Source organism: Microtus oregoni, unplaced genomic scaffold (genome assembly GCF_018167655.1).
Source record: "Microtus oregoni isolate MIOR12 unplaced genomic scaffold, Mior012 000026F_ref0000081, whole genome shotgun sequence".
Lineage (NCBI taxonomy): Eukaryota > Metazoa > Chordata > Mammalia > Rodentia > Cricetidae > Microtus > Microtus oregoni.
The window spans coordinates 20,708,655-20,729,678 of record NW_024543085.1 but is presented as its reverse complement, the minus strand read 5'-3'; positions in this window follow the sequence as shown (position 1 = coordinate 20,729,678).

Here is a 21,024-nt window from a genome sequence, read left to right as displayed (position 1 = left end):
TTTATTAAGAACAGAAATAATTTTTGTAATAAAGCCACAATAAAATTTCAAAGCAAAGGCTGTAGATCTTCTTTACCAGATGTTTCTCCTCGACTTACTTTTTCTCTGCTGGTATTATCTCTGTGACTATCAAGTATCAAAATTTATATCAGCAACAGGAGTTGAAATGTACAGTATGAGATTATTCAGAGATTTATTAAGCTATCTATCTATTTAGAGATCATTTTAGAGATTAATGAATAAATTTTATAACCTTCACTAGATAAACATTAAAGGGTTTACTAAGACAAAAACCATTAAGATGTTCATCAAGATTACACACACGAAGATACACACACACAAACTGTGTACACATTCGCCCAATATGCCCATGATCATTGCCTGTTGTGTTATTAAAAGAGCATCCAAAATAACCTCTTGAAGAATTTCTCGGTGCTCCAGGTCAATAATTTGCAGTTTGTTCCCAAACAGCAGTATTGCAGCCCTCTAGCAAGACACAACAGCAGAACAAACGTGAAAGGTGCAGCTTTCCCTAGACGACAACACAAAGGAGCTCTACTAAAGACATTTGTTGGTTGAAGTTTACAATCTCTAACCTCCTCCAGCCCCATCTTTAGCAGAAGCAGCTAAAAGAAGTCAGATTCATGGACATGCTTGAGCTGAAGACCCACAGCAGCCCTTGAAGTATGTAAATGCCAGAGATCTGCCCCCTTCCCTCTTAGTACTACCTCTGCAATACTTGTCAAGCAATAGGTCAATTTCATATTCAACCTCTCAGTGATAGAAGCTGTAGAAAATCTGTGGTTAATTTAATATAGGGTTATATATAATTTTAATATGTTATGTTACAGAATCAACCCTGTGCTCTCAACATGCAAAGCGCTTTTATAAACCTGTGCTTCATTAGGGTGATATCCTAGAACCACCTAAGTTTTATTCAGGAATTATTTTGTCTAAGATACTATTAAAATTATCATTCAACATGGTTCATGACAACTCTGTGGGAAAAACAAACAAGCAAAAGTCTCTTCGATGCACAGTGGTGGTTTGTTTGAATAAATGTTCATTTATATCAAAGTCATTTTGATTATGCAATTTGAGATTTCCCCTACCTCATGAGTACTAGAAACTGAGAACCAAGGGTTTGTTCCACCAAAATATTTTAGAATATAACAGTGTCTGTTGTTACAGAAAATCTTGTTCAGGGTTTTATTATCTTTATTATTCCTTTGCTTTGGGTTCCTCTAAATGTTCACATTATCTATTTCATATATTCAACATTGAAACTACTGATGAAAGAAGCATCTCTTAACTCAAAGGAACAAAAGAGATAGTTTTTTTTTTCCTAGAGTCCAATATGTGAGGTCATGGCCCACAAACAGAAACTTAATTTCCCTAACACTATGTTCCAAGATGGAAACAGTTCCATGAAATTTTGTGGTAACAGAACAAGGAAAAGATGGAATCAAGGCAGTTTTCTAATACATTAATGGAAATGTCTTGTAGTCAGATAACAGAAAAGCAGGGGCATCTCAGCCTCGGGTTAGCCAATGGTACTCTTAGCCTTCTGGCAGCTTGAAGTTATGGGTATGTTAGCACATTCCAAAGATTTCCCCAATGTTCATAAAAACGTTAGGTCACATATAGAGAAGGACAGTAAAAGTAAGAAATTACAACTTAAACATTGGTTCTTTTGCGACAATGGTGGAATATTAAGTACTCAAAAAGAACCTCTGCTAACTTGCTGTCCCACAGTGTAGACAGTGGGCACAAAGCTCTATTTGGCAGGGTTGGCTCAGATGGATGCTAAGCCAAAGGTGTTCTAAGACAAGGTCACATACAGAGAAGGACAGTAAATGCCCATTAAGTACTAAAGGTGTTCTAGGACAATTTGGAGCTGGAGTTGAACCATTCCCTCATCTCCACATCGTTGCACTTCCAATCAATCAGTAAGACGTTATGGTCACAACTCCAATATCAATTGGCATTCACAGATCTTTATCAGTTTTTAGGGGAGGAATAAATGAAAGAAAATAAATGTTTTAAGTCAAATACACTTACCATTCGCGTGACCAAGATAGGTATTTCCATCCACAGTAAATCGACTGGAAAACTAAACCCAAGCCAGTGTGTGGGAAGAAGGGACTGACTAAACAATGTGTTCTAATATGAATGCCCCCCCCCAAAAAAAAACCACATCTTCACAGAAAAGGATGGATTTTTAAACTTGGGTCCACTGCTGAAAATGTCTGCAAATTAGCAGGCGTTCTCTATGGAGAAGTTAAGAAGAGTGCTTCTAGGGGGGAATTTTTCAAGATAATTACTAATAGTCTTTGATTAAAAAAAAAAAGATGTAACTTAACAAAAGTATATGCTCAACTATGTTCATAGCAGCATTGTTTGTAATAGCCAGAACCTGGAAACAACCTAGATGCCCTTCAATGGAAGAATGGATGAAGAAAGTATGGAATATATACATATTAGAGTATTACTCAGCAGTAAAAAACAAGGACTTCTTGAATTTTACATGCAAATGGATGGAAATAGAAAACACTATCCTGAGTGAGGTAAGCCAGACCCAAAAAGAGGAACATGGGATGTACTCACTCATATTTGGTTTCTAACCATAAATAAAGGACATTGAGCCTATAATTAATGATCCTAGAGAAGCTAAATAAGAAGGAGAACCCAAAGAAAAACACATAGGCATCCTCCTGAATATTAACCTTCATCAGGCGAGGAAAGGAGACAGAGACAGAGACCCACATTGGAGCACCGGACAGAAATCTCGAGGTCCAAATCAGGAACAGAAGGAGAGAGAGCACTAGCAAGGAACGCAGGACCGCGAGGGGTGCACCCACACACTGAGACAGTGGGGATGTTCTATGGGGAACCCACCAAGGCCAGCTGGCCTAGGTCTGAAAAAGCCTGGGATAAAACCGGACTCGCTGAACATAGCGGACAATGAGGACTACTGAGAACTCAAGAACAATGGCAATGGATTTTTGATCCTACTGCACGTACTGGCTTTGGGGGAGCCTAGGCAGTTTGGATGCTCACCTTACTAGACCTGGATGGAGGTGGGTGGTCCTTGGACTTCCCACAGGGCAGGGAACCCTGGTTGCTCTTTGGGCTGATGAGGGAGGGGAACTTGATTGGGGGAGGGGGAGGGAAATGGGAGGCGGTGGCGGGGAAGAGACAGAAATCTTTAATAAATAAATAAATAATAAATAAAGGTGTGTGCCACCACCACCAAAAAAAAAAAAGATGTAACTTCTCTTTAAAGTGGAAATAGTGAACACACACAAACTTGCTCCATTTGGTTGCTCTTGCCTAATTGTTTAAATTTTTACTAGCTCTATTCATTTTATTTAATGTGTAAGTGTTTTGCCTGCATTTATGTATATGCGCCATATGTGTGCTATGTGTGGTCAGAGGTCAGAAGAAGGAATCCCCAGAACTGGAGCTATAGATGGCCATGAACCACCATGTGGGTACTGGAATCAAATCCAGGTCCTCTGCAAGAGCAACAAGTGCTCTTAACCACCAAGCCATCTCTCCAGACCCATTTTAAATAGTTTTAAAATTACTATGCAGAAAGATACTTGTTTGATATTTGCAAAATTACAATTGGATTTTTTCATACATGTATTTTTGCAGTTTTATAAATGCCACACAACACTAATGATGACATTGATTACAAAGAAAAAAGCATCTAAAAAGTATATTGCCAGGCATGGGAAATCTAACTTTGATACCTCTATGCTTTTGGATCACAACCTTTCCATGGCTGTAATTTAAGAAAATAAAACGGAATAAAATATGCGTGCATGTAAATATGTACATCTTTATATTAAATAGCTATGGTTTGTATCTTATGTCATTTGTAAATCTTATATTACCTCACCATTTAATCAAACTATGAATTATATAAAGGTGTAAACATCTTATCATTTAAGGCCATCCTGTTAATATGTTCTCTGTGCTTGTAAGACAGAGGATATAAGGTATGTTCTTTCTTTGAGTGTGTATTTCTATTAATTCTTTAAGAGCTTCATACACTGTAGGCTTGTTCATATTTACCTCTGTCTCTCAAAACTGATGAGATCCACCCTCCTCATTACCCACTCATCTTTCGGTCTTTTTTTTTTTATCTTTTAAAATCCATCCTGTCTATTTAGTGCTTGTCTTAGTTAGGGTTTCTATTGCTGTGATGAAATACCACGACCAAAAGAAGTTGGGAAGGAAAGGGTTTATTGGGATTACATTTCAGCATTGCTATTCATCACTGATGGAATTACGGAGAGGAAATCAAACAGGACGGGGTCCTGTAGGCAGGGTCTGATGCAGAGGCCATGAAGAAGAGCTGCTTCCTGGTTTGCTTCCCATGCCTTGCTCAACCCACTTTGTTTTATAAGCCAGAACCAGCAGTCCTTGGATGGCATCACCCACACAGCTTGGGCCAGTCTGGTTGATCACTAAATAAGAAATTGCCTTATAATTGGATCTGAAAGAGGCATTTCTTCAACTGAGGCTCCTTCCTCTGATATGTCTAGTTTGTGTCAAGTTGACACACAAAACCACCCATTACAGTACTGGATGCATATTCTTAGGTATGTGGCCAACCACTGGAACTTGTTCCACCCAGCAGGGGCCAAACCCTTAAAGAAAACCAACTCTTTATCTGCCAGCCGCAATCAATTATTGATAGCTCAGTAAAAGACAAGACCTTATGAGCACCTTCACTCTCCAAGCTGGAATTATTTTCTAGCTAACAGTTGTACAGTTTTTTAAGAAAAATTCTTATTAATTTTTTAATTTATTTTACATATCAACCACAGTTTTCCCTCCTTCCTGTCTTCCTGTTCCCTCTTCCACTTTTCATTTACCCACCCTCATCCAATTTTTCTCCATTCAGGAGGGGCAGGCCTCCCGTGGGAGTAAACAAAGCATGCCATATCACTTTAAGGTAAGACCAAGCACCTACCCCTGCATCAAGGTTGATCGAGGCATCCCACTATACGGAATAGATCGCAAAAACCCAGCTCATACTTCAGGTACAGGTCCTGATCCACTGTTAGGGGCCCCACAAATAGACATGCTACACAACTCTCATCCATATGCAGAGGGCCTACATCGGTCCCATGCACGTTCCCTAGCCGTCAGTCCAGAGTCTGTGAGCTCTCACAAACTCTGGTCAGCTGTCTCTGTGAGTTTCCCCATCATGATCTTGGATTCCCCCTTGCTCATAAATCTCTCCTCCCTCTCTTCATCTGAATTCCACTTAGCTGTGGATCTCTGCTTCTGTTTCTATTAGTTACTGCATGAAGGCTCTCTATTGACAATTAGGGTAATCACCAATCTGATTACAGGAAAAGGCCTGTTCAGGCACCCTATCCACTACTTCTAGGAGTCTTAGCTGGGGTCATCCTTGTAGACTCCCAGGAATTTCCCTGGCACCAGGTTCTCCCTAACCCCCAAATGTCCCCCTCTATCAAGATATCTTTTTCATTAATCTCCCTTTCTCTCCCACCCCCAACTCTGCCAATCTGATCCCTATCCCCCCCTTTCATTCACCCTCACCCTCAGTTTACCCAGGAGATTATATATATATATATATATATATATATATATATATATATATATATATATCCCCTCAAAAGGGGAATCTATGCATCCTTTTCAGGGTCCTCTTTGTTACCCAGCTTCTTTGGAACTACAAATTGTAGCCTGGTTATCCTTTGCTTTACATCTAATAATCACTTATAAGTGAGTACATGCCATGTTTGTCTTTCTGAGACTGGGTTACCTCACTTGGAGTGATTTTTTTGTACTTCCATTCACTTGTCTACAAATTTCATGATGTCATTGTTTTTCTACCACTGAGTAATATACCATTGTGTAAATGTACCTTATAAAATGGGAAAAATAAATTTTGTAGATGAAAGTTTCTGTACCACCCAGTCCTACAGTTGTTCAGTCCCAAAGAAAGACACAGAGTTTTTTATTAATTATGAACTGTTTGGCCTATTATCTCAGGCGTATTATTAAGTAGCTCTTACAACTTAAATTAACCCACATTTCTTATCTATGTTTAGCCACATGGGTTGGTACCTTTTCTCGGTAAGACATTCTCATCTTCCTTCCTCTACATCTGGGAGATGACTGATTTTCCTTTTTCCAGAATTCTCCTAGTCTTGCCACCCCACTTTTACTTCCCGCCTGGCTACTGGCCAATCAGCATTTTATTAAGCCAATCTGAGTGACAAATCTTTACAGTGTACAAGAGCATTATCCCATAGCAATTAATAGTCAATATTTTTATTCTAATAATGCCAGTGAGAAATTATTAAATACTGCTTGAGAGGAAGAGAATTAAAAATTTTATTTAAACAAGAAATCTTAATTTCAAATGAGTTATATCTTATTTAAAGATTAATTTTTTATTTTTTTAGAATGTAAGAAAAAAGGTGGTACTATATATCTGAAAATATTATTTATATTAAATATGTTAAGTATATGTTTAAAACATTTTTTAAATTAAAGCCACGTGGTAGTGGTATACACTTTTAATCCCAGAACTCGGAAGGCAGAGGCAAGCAGATCTCTGTGAGTTCGAGGCTGGCCTGATCTACAAGCGCTAGTTCCAGGACAGACTCCAAAGCTACAGTGAAATCCTGTCTCAAAAATTAAAAAAAATAAATAAATTTTGCCCGACAGCTCATCTTACAATCACAATCTACCAGATTCATACAACTGAAGGAAAAACAATTCCTTTCCCTAAAACTTGTAATTTTGTTCTTATCTTTAGAGAAGAATAAAAATAGAAATTGACTCAATGTAATCCTTTGTATAGAAAGAACACTCATTAAATCTAGGCTGCTGTTCTGAATTTTTTTTAATCTATAAAATAATCAAAGTCTCTGTCAGTTTTCTCCCAGAAGAGAAGCCCTGTTGTTCACTTCTTTGCCCTCAGCAAGTCTTGAATTATTTAGTGGAAAAGAATCCGGTCCCTAACCTAGTCAAGTAGCCTGCATTCCCTGAGAGAAACTGAAAACAGTAGAGAGTGCTGCTAGCTCATCCATAACGTCGGTGCCTATTGTAGACAGAGTCAAAGCCCCTCTGATCTTAAGATCTGCTCATAGATCTGCAACAGCTCCCCTGCCAGAGTGTGGAATCAATAAACATAATTCTATGCACTTTTAAAAACAGAGTATGATATGCTAACCCTTTGTGCCACTGATGACATTGGGGTTGTAAATAAAATAATAAGCCAGAAGTACTTGGAAATTACGCAATGATTGTGTCGAGTTAAAAATTCTATTTCAGGGCAATTCTTTCATTCACACATGGTTAGTTTACTTATCAAATCAGAGAAGATCTGTATTTCAAGTTATCAAAAGCCTATTAATCATCTCTTGTTTATTTTTTCTATGTGATCAATGATGTGAGAAAAATTATCCTCAAAACCACAAAATGTGTAAATGAGACTCAAGTAAACATAAATGTAAATACAAAATAAATCCTTCACAATATAGGATCAATTTTACACTCAGTACATGCAAGCAAATGTTCTGAAATGTCTGTTTATCTTTCCTACTTTCCAAAACAAAACAAACTAAATAAAAGTGCAAATTTCATCCTCTCTAAAATTCCAATATAACTAATATCAGCATTCACAATACTTATGTAAAATGTTCTAATGTTCATTATGAAAGAGAGAAAAAGAGTGAGAGAGGAAGAGAGAAAGAGAGTTTGTGTGTTTATCTTTGTATGTGGTGCAGGTACCTATTGATTTGGTGTGTGCATGCAGGTATGTCTGGGCATGTGTGTTCTCATTAATATGGAGGCTAAAAGTTGAGATTGGCTGTCGTTTTCAATTGTTCCCCTTCTTATTCTTAAGATAGATTCTCATTAAAATGGAGCCCACAGATTGGTTGGCCAATAAGCTTCCATTATCCATTTGCCACCTTCTGGGGTTACAGATGTGTGCCATTGCCTCTGACTCTTACATGGGTGTTAGGCATTGAACTTGGGTTCCTGTGATTGTTCAGCAAGCAGTTTACTGATAGAACCATCTATGTATGCGTGCATGCACATGTGTGCTATTGCTATTGAATGTAAGTTTCAAACAATTTACTGACAGAACCATCTGTGTGTGTGTGCATGCCTGTGTATGTGTATGTATGTGAGTATGTGTGTGTGTGTGTATGTGCATTGCTAGTGAACATAATGTTCAAAATCACAGACTTGTTGCAAGGAGAGGGTCTGCTTGCTTGTCCCAGCTGTCCAGCTAACTTAAACGAAAAATAACCACACAGAAATTGTATTAATTAAAACACTGATTGGCCCATTAGCTCTAGCCTCTTATTGGCTAACTCTCACAGCTGATTTAACCCATTTCTATTCATCTGTGTATCACCACGTGGCAGTGGCTTACCAGCATGTTTGTCTTTGGCAGCTCCATGACATCTCTCTCTGACTCTGCTTTCTTCCTCCCAGAATTTAGTTATGTCTTCTTCACCTACCCAAGTTATGGTTTTTCAGGCCAAGGCAGTTTCTTTATCCATTAACCAACATCAGCGACACATAGAAAGAAGGACCTCCTATACCATTCCCCTTTTCTGTTAAACAAAAAAAGAAAGGCTTTAACTTTAACATAGTTAAATTACATATAACAAAACAGTACTCAAGCAAGAATTACAGTTACAATATTTATATCTACTTTATCTTTTATCATAACTAAGGAAAACTACAACTACTACTATCTATCTATTCTTCAACTCCATCAAAGACTCCAAGATATAATATTACCTAAGTAATGCACTTCCTGTTTACCATTCTTTAAAAAAAAACATTGACTTTATTTTATGACTCTCTATACTCTTTTTCTTCTCTCTCCCAAGCCTATGTACATTTATCCAAAACTGTGACCCATTAGAGGTCTTTTATGTCTGAATCTCTCCTATTGTGAATCTGTAATTCTTTACTGTCCAGGAGCACTTCTTAAAATGCTAAGTGCTTCTTAAAATCTTAAGTTGTGTCATTGCTTGTATAATACATTAGCGCCTGCTTGCCTCACCCAGTCCAGCATGGCAGAGCCACTTGTGTCTCTGAACCATGCGAATCATCCCACTTCTAGGCACACAGCCAGTCTATGTTGCCATCAAGCAAGCTGCAGGAATCTTCTCACAAACCCAACTCAAAAGCTCTGTAGCCAGACCTCTTGCCTGAAAGAGTCAGAGGTCACACTGGTAGTCTGATCCAGAAAGCAGGCATTTTAAAACTGCCACTTTTTTTTCTGCTGCAGCCCAGTCAGGAAAGTCTCTCTCAAAGGAGCTGCAGCAAGTCACCAGCAAATAGCAAAAAGCTATGTCAAACTCTGTATTTTTTTCTTTCTTTTTTTTTATATAGAGTTCCTTTTTAAGTTTTCTCAGATTTTACATGGATATAGTTGACCACGTTGGAGCGCCAATTGTTGTAAGGGAGAGAGGCTGCTTATTTGTTCCGGCTGCAAGGCTAGCTTAGCCCCAAAATAACCACCCAGAAATTGTATTAATTAAAACACTGATTGGCCCATTATCTCTATCCTCTTATTGGCTAACTCTCACATCTTGATTTAACCCATTTCTATTAATCTGTGTGTCACCACATGGCAGTGGCTTACTGGATAAAATTCAGCATGTCTGTCTCTGGCAACTCTGACTCTGCTTTCTTCCTCCCAGAATTCAGTTCTGTCTTCTCCGCCTACCTAAGTTCTGGCCTATCAGGCCAAGGCAGTTTCTTTAATCATTAACCAGTACCAGTAACACATAGAAAGAAGGATCTCCTACACCATAGGCTAGTAAAGCATAAAAGCAAATTGTCTTTTCTTTAGACTAAAAATCATCCTAGACTGAAGCTGAAAGTATGTTTTAAAAAAACTTGCATTATTTTGTAATTATTCCTTATAGGTGCTTCATGGTAAGATCAGCAGTCAATAAAGTTAATTTTTGTCCTTTACCAAAAAAAAAGAAAAAAGAAAGAAAAGAAATCATCCTAGACAAGAATAATTTATGTTACATTCCAGTACCTTATACTTTGCCCATTGCCTAGGTAATTAGAAAGATAATCAGAGGTTCATGGTTCCATAGAATCAGTTCATTACACCCCAGTGCACTTTCCTGTGTAACCATCTTTAAGGTGATTAAATTAATATGCCCAAGAAAGAGCTAAAAAAATTATATCTTTCAAACACAGGAGCCAAAATGAAGTTTTCTCAACATTATTGTGTATGTGTTTTACTTTGCTTCTGCGTTTGTCTTTTATTGAATTTCTAATTATTTCTCATTGACTTGCTCAGTCTACCTTATTTTTTACTTAATTAGAAATATTTCTATCATATGAATATCCTGATTGCTATTTTCCCTTCCCCAACCTCTTTTAAATCCTTCCCACCTCCCCTCCTTTTCCCCTCTTTAAAAAAGCAAATTAACAGTAAAAAAGAAAAACCCAAAATTTGAAAGCACAAGAAATACATATAAACAAGCAAAGTTTATAAAAACACACGATCAGACACCATAACAAAATAAACAAGCAGAAAATCAGTAAAGAAGAAAAAGCAATACAATACAAAAATATAAAAATAACACTGAGCCAGGCGGTGGTGGTGCACGCCTTTAATCCCAGCACTTGGGAGGCAGAGGCAGGCGGATCTCTGTGAGTTTGAGGCCAGCCTGGTCTACAAGAGCTAGTTCCAGGACAGGAACTAAAAGCTACGGAGAAACCCTGTCTCAAAAATCCTAAATAAATAAATAAATAACACTGAGTTCTCTTTGTGGTGGCCACTTCTCTTGGACATGGAGCATAGCTTTAAGAAAATAAGTTTTTAAAATTGATTTTGTAGGTTTTTCTTCTCACTCATTTCCTCAAACTCTTAATGTGTTTTAGTAAAATTTTAAAAAATATAAAATGATTGTTACAAGGATACTACAGCAAGATTCCATTGGAGAAAATTAACTTTTCCATTGCAAGTGTCAAATTCAGATAACATCTTGGTTAAATGTGGGAGTCCAGGACTTCCTGCCAAGGCATGCTACCACCAACAGTGATGTGAACACTTCCACATCAATCATTAATCAAGAAAATGCCTTAAATATTTGCCTGTAGACCAGTCTTATACAGAGGCATTTTCTCATTTAAGAGTCTGCTTTTCCAAATATGTCTAGCTTTTTGTTGAGTTGACAAAAAAAAAATCAACCAGCAAAAAGACTGACCTAGGAGGTAATATGCTCAAATTTTATTCTTTTATCACATCCCAGTCTTCTGTAGGTACTTCCTTTCAGTCAAATAGAAGCAGGGGTTTCAGGACAGAAATCTGATTAAGCAACTCCTTGTTGCTAGTGACTCTTGGTACAAACTCAGCAATAGTTATCTCCAATAAGCTGGTTTATGTCTTCTGTCACATTTCCTTGATCCTGTTATTAATGATTTATTAATTCTTCACATTGCGTTTATTTCTCTCTCTCTCTCTCTCTCTCTCTCTCTCTCTCTCTCTCTCTCTGTGTGTGTGTGTGTGTGTGTGTGTGAGAGAGAGAGAGAGAGAGAGAGAGAGAGAGAGAGAGAGAGAGAGATGCATGTTTACATTGGCATCATGTGGAAACCAATGAAAAACTTATAGGAGTTTCTTCCCTCTGCCGTGTACATTCTATGGATTTTATGACCAGCTGCAAGTGCTCTTACCTACTGAGCTGTCTTACCAGCCCTACTTTCATAGTTGTTGTTGTTATTATTTGTGCGTCTCAGTTTCATTGAATCTAGTATGTCTTCTTACCCTATGGAATTGTTTTTAATCACCCAGTCTTTGATAATAAAGTGTATTACATTCATATTTAATCTTACATGTTATTAAATTAGTATTCTCATTAAAATGTAGTAAAGTTATATGGGGTTTATTTTAGTACTATGCTCCCTATATAGATTGTTTTTTAAAATTCTACATTTTTGTTTGAATATAGAATTTTTATTTGGTATCATCTTTTCCACACTTAGCATACTAGTGTTTCTCAGCTTAGTTAGATTAATATGTGATTGTTTGTTAAAATTTACTTACCCTGCTTGACCGTTAAATTCTCATTGATAGACCATGAGCTCTATAAATGGAGTCTTGTAATACAGTTCTGAAAAATGACTATCGACTCTATCTCCCACCACCATTATTGCCCTCTGCATTTGAAGTGAGTAAACATGAGGAGTGTTTCAGATACTTTTCAACAAACACGATAGTATGCATGAAAATATTAAAGATGTTGTCATTTCACCCATTCTGTTTTTGAAAGAGCGTATCGGTTGGCAGGCTGGGGGTCCTTTGAATTTCTGAGTTCTGCTTTTGCCACCCCTCTTAATGTTTGGGGTACACAGATGACACGTACTCCATTTAGTCAGACCTTGGAAATGTTTTATTCATTTTCTCTGCTTTCCAAAGTTTCACATTTGGTTCTGAGAGTGACTTTACATGTGATGGAAAACAAGAAATCAGTTTTTTTAATTAATGTTATAGGTTTTTCATCTCCTTTCCTCAAACTATCAATGTGTTTTTAGTAAGATTTAGAAAAATATGAAATGATTGTTATAACTACATATTAGAATACTTACAAAAGGAACAGAATTCCTTGGTGTGTGTTTAGTTCCTAATAAAAGTGACAGAGGACAGCCCTTCTAAATGGTTTGCTTGAGGTACTTCTCAAGTTTAGAACTCAAGTTTTAATGAATGATTGCAGCTCATAATATCCTCCAACTGAACTGATAGTTAAACTTCAAATAATCTAATTATGCTTAGGTCACTCAATGTTTAAATATTAATAGCTTTGCTTCCATGTGCTGTAGAAACCTCACTGCAATGATTATTGCTTGAACTAGGCTGTCCCTGGGCAGACTTTCTGTTTGTCTCAGCAACAAGAAATGAAGCCATGTCCTGCAATTTATTGGAAAGGTTCTAGCTAGGTTGAGAGGCAGAAGATAGAGATGATGGTAGCAGTGTTTTTAATAATGATTAATTATTTATCTTAATGCTAACACAGGCTCCTGGATAGTAACAGCACATACTGAATCAGAGACAGATTCCACTCTATCTGGGGACTGGTTTTTGTGTAGGATATGTAATGTAGTTCAGGCATAAAAAAAGACTTGCCCCACTCTTAGAGGGGCTTGCCCTTCCAAATGGACACTAAGGTTTTTTTCCAATAGATGGTTTATTCCATCTTCTTGACATAAATACATTCTTTAGAAATACTTCACTTGTCCTTAGAAACAGTAAAAGTAATACAAGTGAAAACTGAAATTCAAAAGGATCACCTACTAGAAAACTCATCTTCAATCATGGCCAAAAAGAATGAGTCACTCATAAAGCTATCCCTTTGTTCAGGAATGACTGCTGAATCTGCTTTTTTATGTTGCTGTGGTCCTTTTCTCTAAATTGGAGGGTAAAAAAAACCTCTCCATCATCAAGAATACTCAGATTTCTGATGGAAGACAGTCCTGTTCAATTTCCTACAAAAGTCACACATAACTTTGGAGCTCAAAATAAATCAAAGCTTCTGATTTTTGTTATTGTGTTTAAAGAACATAATATTAAGAATATTTTTTTAAAAAAAAACTTACTTCAATTTCTTTCCCTCTGATCTGTTGTGGACATGGTTTGACCTCATCTCTGCTTGTCTTTTGGGAACTAAATTGATAAAATCTTGTTGCGTTGTCAGAGTGACCAACTGTACCATCAAATATCCTCTCGTGCTCCATTTGTCAAAGCCAAGCCAAGCTTGTGCAACAGCTCTAGCTCACAGCATCACTTGCTTTCTCATTGCTTACCTCCATTACCACCCTGCCGCGGCTGGAGGACACTCAGTCGGTGACTTCTCACTAAGGCTTCGCCTATTATAAACTTTCCTTATAGGTACTGAGATTGCATATACCACCTAATCTCACTTGCTGATATATTCATGCACTATAGTCTAAGGTTATGAAAATAAATGAATGAACAGTACAGTACATTTTTTTCTTAAGTGCATAAGATAGACAGATATGTTGCCACTAAGCAGTATCTCCAGGTCTTTTTTTTCTTTTCTTTTCTTTCCTTTCTTTCTTTTTTTTTTTTTTTTTTTTTTTTTTTTTTTTGACATTGTCATACCATTGCCTAGGCCGCCTTGAACCAGATCTGAAGTTTCGGTTTCCTGTCTTAGCCTCCGAAGCATCTGGAATAGCAGTAGTGCTGCTGTCTTCATGGTCTAAGCAACACATGAAGCACAAAAACCTCTGGTGTATTTCTGTCACTGAGGTAGATGGTTTATGTACAGCAGTATAAAAAGAAACATGTATGTATGAAATGCTGCAGACACTCACAATGACTGCCGGTTCATCAATTTGCATTCTCCCCTAATGTGTTTCTTTGATTAAAACAATAAATGTAGTTTCTTTTAAGAAAATAATAACTACCTTGCAACTCCATTGCAAAGTGAATCATGTAGCAAAATCCTTCTTAAGGCAAGGACAGAAAAGGTTATGGATAGTTAGCATTGCAAATTATGTACATGTTGTTCCATATTGTCAGATGGAGAAGCTTCTTCCTTTCTAATCCATACATAATTATATAAGCAAACTCATTCATTTTAAAATGATACTTTGGCCTTTATCGTAGTTAAAATTACAACTGTTGAAGGGCAAAGAAAATGTTGGCTACCAATAGAGAATTAGACTAAGTGTTTCGAAAGACATTTCACAGAATCTTATAACCTCATAAAATAAAAAGATATTTGATTACAGCTATATTTTTTAATCATTGTAGCATGAGTATTTTTTTTTATTTTTGTGTTAGTTCTATTTTTCATGATGCTGAGAATCAACCCCAAGCTTTCTGAATGCAATACAAATACTCCACTCTGATCTGCACCCAAGACTACATAGCCACAACTTTTCCGTAATTCATCCTGAAGAAAGTAATGTTTCAATGATCTAAAAATCTACTGTGATGTACTGGCACAGACCTTTAGGCTAAGTACTCAGGAAGCAGACACAGGTGTATACGTGAGCTCATTGCCACTCTCGTCTATATACCGTGTTTTTGACCAGGCAAGGCTATGCAGTGAGACCCTGTCCCAAAATATAAAAATAAGATTTTAATTGTATGTTGTAATTTAGCAGGAACTAAAGAGAGGGGGAAATGGTCATTTGTTGGTTTAACTTCTTGCTTGCTTGCTTGTTTGTTTATAATAGGTCTCATGTTATAGCCTAAGCTGTCCTGGAATTCACCTAGCCTTGAACTCCTGGCAATCATGCCTCTGCCTCATTGTCAGCAGGATTACAGGTGTTAGCAGCCAAGCTAGGCTTAAGAGAGACTTTTCCTCGAAGCCCAGTTACACTTTGTCAGTTTGTACATCATCAGTTTACTGGAGTAACTGTAGTAGCTGTTAGGACTGAATCTGGTGTCTTGCCCTTTAGGGACTGTTTAGTAATACCAGCTCATCCATACAACACCCACTACTGTCTCCAAGCGTCCCCTCCGTCCTTTCCCTAGTCACTTTTTAGCTCCTGGGATGAACTGTTTGGTGAATATTCCTTTTTAATTTTGTTTGTTTTTCTGTTATTTTTTTTTTTGCCACAAACTAACACTGTGTTCAGCTTCCATTGTTCAACATGACTGAGGAGTTTATCATTACAGAGCTGAGTAATTCTTTTTTTACTGCTGAGGGTTATTCCTGTATTCACATTCTAGACGAATGGGATGCAATGGACTCATCTCTTAACTTATTTATGTATATGTGTCTCTGGTTTGGAGGCTGTTAAAACTATGGGTATTAGAAACAGTTCTCTGAAGTGTTTGATATGGAGCTGTGTATTGCTGTCTCTGGTATGAATGCCTCAGAGTTAGAGAATAGATCAGCAGCAGTTACACAGTTGCAGTGACAAGAAGCTGCAAAGCTCTTGTCCAAGAAGATACAACATTTACCTGCCTGTAACTGCGGAGACCCCAGTGGCTCTGGGGTTCACTGCTATGATGTAGCTCAAGTCTTTCTAACCTCAGTCATTCTCAGAGTGTGGAGGAATCTATGCCTCTACTCTGCATTTCATGCTATCAAATACTGCTCTTTGGGTACCTTCTTTTACAATTTCCTTCCATCCTTCTTCTCATTTTCTAATTTTAAATATTGGATTTTATGTGGTCTTTGGTTTCTAGACACATCTTCTTTATAAATGTCACATATTGCAAAGAGTCATTCATTGTTACGTTAGTTATTCATTCCCTAGCCCTTTCTTCCATGATCAGAAACATTTAATTCTGTGAAGTATGGTTTATTACTGCTTTATTTGTATCAAAATTATTTCCCTATTGCTATTGTAAACTTAGTCGTTTCTACTTCTACTTTATTCTAAAAGATTAAACTTTATGATTTAAGTTTCAGTTTTTGAAAATTTTGTTCTGACTTTGCTATTTTTTATTCTTTTTTTTTTTAGTTTTTCGAGACAGGGTTTCTCTGTAGCTTTGGAGCTGACTTTGCTATTTTTAATATGTAAATCAGGCAATAGAAAGACTTATTTTTCCTTTGGAATTGCAGTGATTAAGAGTGCCTGTGTTTAGTTCAGCAGCAGCAAAAGGCAAATCTACTTGCTCTTTGCTGAGCCGCCACCAGGGAGCTGGCCAGTCGAGCTGCTGGTATATGTATCTATGTTGGGAGCCTTGCCTAAAGCTAAAGACAAAATTCCAAGTAGACATATTGTTGGAAGAAGAGATAGGGCCCCGAGATAACTCATGAACTGGAGTACCATCTTGTCCTTACCTGAAACAGGCACTGAGCTGTTCATATGCTTATATCCTTTAAAACCAGTTCAGTTTCATCAAATGCTTTTCTTTGCCTATTGAAATGATCCTTCCTTAAGTCCACCTATGTAATTTATTACATTTATTGACTTATAAATGTTGGACCATCCCTGCGTCTCTGAGATAACTTGATCATGATGGATAATCTTTTTGATATATTTCACCACTATATTTCAGTGGTTCTCAATCTTCTTGATGCCATGACTTTTAATAAACTTCCCCATGCTGTAGTGACGCCAATCATAAAATTTCTCCATTGCTAATTCATAACTGTAATTTTCCTACTGGTATGAATCCCAATGTAAATATCTGATATATATCAGACCATGACCCATAGGTGGAGAATTGTGGTGCATTCGGTTTGTAAGTATTTTATTGAGGTGTTTTTGAAATTAAGGTTCATCAGTGACATTGGCCTGTGGGTTTCTCATTGGTCATTAATCCCTATTGCTGAAGAAACCACACCCTTCACACAGGACTTCCAAGATTCAAACTGGATCTGACCTGAGAGCCTACTTCATGAGGTCTAACTTTCATAGTCCCAGGTGCCGTGCAGTCTAACAAGGGAGCACACAATGGATATTTCTACCCAGCTGTGATGCCCATAAGTCACAAGAGTGACCACCAGAGTAAAATATCTCGAATGATGCATAGAGGAACTCATGTGTCGGGGGTTTCCAACAGCTGTCTAAATGGATAGAGCTAAAGCCTGCTCAACAAGAGGGAAATATGCCTCATAGTAGAGATTTAGCCAGCTGCCCAGGGCTAGTAAACTCATGGATCTTAGGGAACCTACAGCTGCCAAGTTACTGGGTCAGCATAAACCCTAACTGCATTTAAAAATGTATCTTATATTCACAAGTCCCTATAGCTCTCAACCTTCTCTATGGAGAAAATAGGACAAAAATAAAGAATTCAATGATTGTGGGGTGCCTATCCCCAATTGGTACATCCGCAGCCCAACATCTGCTCTGAGGCACATCACATCAGAGAAGGGAAGGAAGGAAATCTGTAAAAGCTAGAAGAGAAGGAAGTCTGCTGTGAGATTGTTTCTCCCAGAAATGACAGAGGATACAGCCATAATACCTCAATACCTCAGATGTGCTTATATGGGATGGGAAAATCTCAGGATGCCCCACCAGAGACGAACTGCAGGCAACTCATGACTACAGACAGAAGCAGAATTAGTCTTTTCCAGGAATGAGCAACTAGCCAGTCATACCTGAAGTCACAGATACACAAACAACACTAACTGAGCTGATCAGGTGTGTGTGTGTGTGTGTGTGTGTGTGTGTGTGTGTGTGTGTGCAAAACAACAATCATTAAAGAAAAAGATAAAGACGGGATAAATGAAGCATACAGGAGGGGTTGAAGGAATTTGACATGGGAGGGAGTATGGAGGGAAGGAAAGAGAAAAGTGATATAATTATATTGTAACTAAAATTTAAAAATTGTTTGAACTAAAGCCCTTCATAATATAAATAGCCCTGGTCTCTGAAACCTGTATATAAAGAAACCTGATCTCAGAGAGGGAACATGACTTCCCAAAGTCAATCTATATGCTACTAACAAACCCCTAGTCCAACCAGAAGCCTCCTACCTTCAGCCAAACTAGCTACTACAACTCCTTTCTTCTTACCTACACATGGATATGATTTCTAAAACTTTTCATCTGACTGGTGAGTACATATTATGTAATTTGATCTATATTACTATCCTGTGAAATAGCTAATGTAATTGTTCCCATTATTCATTCACAAATGAGCAAGTTATTGCCTCATGAGTCTTAAATTAAAAACCATAATTTAGTGATGTAAAACTTAGTAAACAACACAAAAAACACTTAAACCCACGTTTTTCAAAATTTAGTTTTTATTTTCCATAGTAAGTAATATAATTCCATTTAAGTTTCTGAATAAATAACATATATATATATAGAGAGAGAGAGAGAGATAGATATATATTTGCCAATGATAGTGGAAAAATTCATCTTACCAACATCCATTACTATTATATACTGGAAAATACATTTTGCCAGCCTTTGTATATAAAGGTACTTAACTACATCAGTGTTTCAGAATTTACTACATGTGGCCATACTTTATATGGTATATGGGTGATATAAAATGGTATGACACATAACTCTGGCCCTAGCCAATTTTTCCTTAAACAGCTATAATTGTGGGAATTTTGTATAAAATGGTTAAATCTATCATAATTACAGTAAATGAGATGAAATAGCATTTACTTCCAAATGGCATAAGGCTCTGCAAACTAGATTCGTGGGAGATTTGTTCTTCCTTTCCTCTGTCTTCAAAATTTCTCATTATATGCTATAAAAACTAATATGCAGGAGCTGAATTATTTCCTACAAGAACTTAAATCTAATTGAACACCATAGTTTTAATCTGTTCTCTGTGATAGCACCATATGGAAGTTTGTAAATAGTTCTGATTGTTTGACTAAATTATCCAATAACATTCGGTAGAGGAAAAGTCTACCAAAATTTTCAAAGCTTCTCAAGACAGGAAACCTGAGAGCGTGAAGTTAGAATATCTGCTCAGTGCTTTATGTGATGGTTAATCTCAATTGACAGCACCGTTAGACCCAGATCCACCTGCCATAAGGGCCTCTGGCCATGCCTGTGGAGATCATCTTCATTGAGGTGAGAGGGTCCACTTTGGGTGACCCCATCTCCTTCTGGAAATTCCGGAAATAAACTGAGAAATAGAACTGAAATGTATGTACCCATTTGTCTCTCTCTGCGACCCTGCTGGGGTGTGTTGTTTGTAGCTCTTGCTATCTTAGTTTTCCCACCATAATGAGCCAACCTTGAATTGTAAGCTGAACTGAACGGTCCTTACAGCACCTTTTGTCAGATTACTTTATTCTGACAACAGGAAAATAAACTAAGCCATATCTTAACGGTGTGACTCTTAATGAGAAACTTTTAGCCTCAATTTACTTTAGGGGCAATATTTTTACACTTCCTTATTTTTAATACACTTATTTTTTTGAGTTTATAATATAATGCATCATTTTCCTCTTCCAAGCCCTCCCTCCAAACTCTCTCATATACCCCTTTTAGCTCTCTTTCAAATTCATGGCCTCTTTTTCTATTAATCTAGTACATGAATGCAACCTGATCTATCCAATGCCAAATAATCATGCTTGAAAACATACTTCATGACCTTTTTAAAATCCCATTTTGTTTAATTATTTTCTCTTTCCTAACTGTTAAATTACTTGCTCTTTCCTTCTTGTAGTGGCAGCAGGTCCTTACAATGCTGAATGACCAGCGGAAATTGTGGGTATCTTTGTCTGTTTACTAACTTTTGGTGAAAAAGAATGTTTCCACCTCTTCTCCATATAACATGCTACTTTTAATAAATTCTTTTGACATGACTCTTATTGAGTTAAATTTCTTACTTCTGGTTTCTAAGAATCCTTGTGAATGGCCAACAAATTTTTATGAGAAGAAACAGTAGAAGGCATGATATTCCCATGGCTGCCAAGCTGTGGGCTTGGGTTATCTCTTTTAATCCTACTCCACAAACAGGCTCACACTTGGGATCGACTAGCTAACTTCAAAGGTACCTTCTTATGATTCACATATGTGTGACTTATCCAGCTAAAAATATAAATATTTAAGGAAAAGATGGAAGCTGTGCTTTCCCTGTGGAAGATATAGCACTCTTCTGAGCTAGGGAGTAAATAAAAGGCCAAGGTAACTTGGACTCTTCCACTGAGGTACTTTGATTTTCGCTGGAGTGATGGTTTCAGAATATGATCTCTGAAGTTCAAATGCACCTGTTTACCACCTACTAACTGTGGACCTAGAGAACCACTTCTGTGAACCTTAGTGAATTCATTTAATCGCCCACATCTCGCTTTCCCCAAATACAAAAAGGAATATACAAGAATAAAGTTACATTCTCCAGAGGAATATCTAGAAAACTGAATCAAAGCCCTGAAGCTGCCGAGGAGCTCACCTGATACATAAATTCTCAATAAAACTTGACTACCATCATTTTCATATTGTTGCACGATATGCAGAACTGAGTGAGTCAAGGGGGACATTCACCTCTACCACAAATGTTTGGGCGTCCTTGCTAATACTGAAATGATGATCATGTTTACAAGAGCTGGGCACAGTGCTAATACACTCAGCGTGT